Raw genomic sequence first — 1550 nt, 5'->3', positions numbered from 1 at the left:
GCCTGCTCCCAGGTGGCAGAGGGCAGGCCCAATCCCTAGGTGCAGCCCCTGGTCAGGCTCAGAGCAGGGCCATTGGGGAGTTGGGGCACAGCTCCCTGTCATGCACAGAGCAGGGCAGATCGGGAGGTTGCGATGCCACCCCTAGTCACGCTCAGGGTACGGCCGATTGGGGGGTTGGGGCACCGCCCCCTGTCACACTCAAGGCAGGGTCGATGGGGAGGTTGTGGCACCACCCCCTGTCACGCACAGAGCAGGGCCGATCAGGGGGTTGGGGCGCTGCCCCCTGTCACTCACAGAGCAGGGCCCATCAGGGGGGTTGGGGCTCCGTACCCTGTCACGCACAGAGCAGGGCCCATCAGGGGGTTGAGGAGCTCCCCCCTGTCACTCACAGAGTAGGGCCGATAGGGGAGTTGGGGCACTGCCCCCTGTCACACACAGAGCAGGGCAGATCAGGGGGTTGGGGCGCTGCACCCTGTCACACTCAGGGCAGGGCCGATGGGGAGGTTATGGCTCTACCCCATCACACACAGAGCAGGGCCCGTGGGGCAGGGGGGTTGGGACACCGCCCTCTATCACCCACAGAGCAGGGCCGATCAGGCAGTTGGGGCGCCGCCACTGTCACACTCAGGGCAGGGCCGATGGGGAGGTTATGGCTCTACCCCATCACACACAGAGCAGAGCCCGTGGGGGGGGGGAGGGTTGGGGAGCCGCACCCTGTCACACACAGAGCCGCAGGGCGATCAGGGGGTTGGGAAACTCCCCACTATCAGGCACAGAGCAGGGCTGATCAGGGGGTTGGGGCACCTTCCCCTGTCAGGAACAGAGCAGGGCAGATAGGGAGGTTGTGGCCCCGCCCCCTGTCACACAGAGCCACAGGGCGATCAGGGGGTTTGGCGCTGCCCCCTGTCACGCTGATCCCGGTGCCGGGAGCCTCGCTGCTCTGCTGATCCCGGTGCCGGGAGGCATATTACCCTTTTACTATATAGAATAGAGGCCTGGTGCACGGGTAGGGGCCGGCTGGTTTGCCCTGAAGGGTGTCCTGGATCAGGGTGGGGGTCCCCACTGGGGTGCCTGGCCAGGCTGGCTGAGGGGCTGAGGGCTGTTTTCTGGCTGGCAGGTGACTAAAAGCTCCCAACCACTCCTTGTTTTCCTTTTTTTTTTTATTCTGGGCCAGCTTTAGCTCTGAGGCCTTGCTGCTGAAAACATCGATACAATGTTGCAGTCTGTGGCTGACTGAAAGCCGGTTTCTGGGGTTCTGTTTAGCTTCTATATTTGCAACATAGTACATAGTTGCTTAGAGTTGCAGCTGAGAGGCCAGCAAGTTAGGTGGGGAACGTTGGAGTCTGCAGTCACTGGAGCAAGCAAGCTTCCCTGCTCGCTTCAGTGCATGGCTGCCGGCCGCCATCTTGGCTGACAGTTAATTTGCATAAGGATATGCTGATTAGCCAATGGGAAGGGTAGCGGTTGTACGCTAATTACCATGTTTCTCTTTTATTAGTGTAGATGATAAGTTAAATATCCTATATAATAAAGAGCTAATATGCTAATTA

This window comes from Myotis lucifugus, unplaced genomic scaffold (genome assembly GCF_000147115.1).
Source record: "Myotis lucifugus unplaced genomic scaffold, Myoluc2.0 scaffold_594, whole genome shotgun sequence".
Taxonomy (NCBI): domain Eukaryota; kingdom Metazoa; phylum Chordata; class Mammalia; order Chiroptera; family Vespertilionidae; genus Myotis; species Myotis lucifugus.
The sequence above is the reverse complement of the archived record's forward strand: the minus strand, read 5'-3'. Positions refer to the sequence as shown.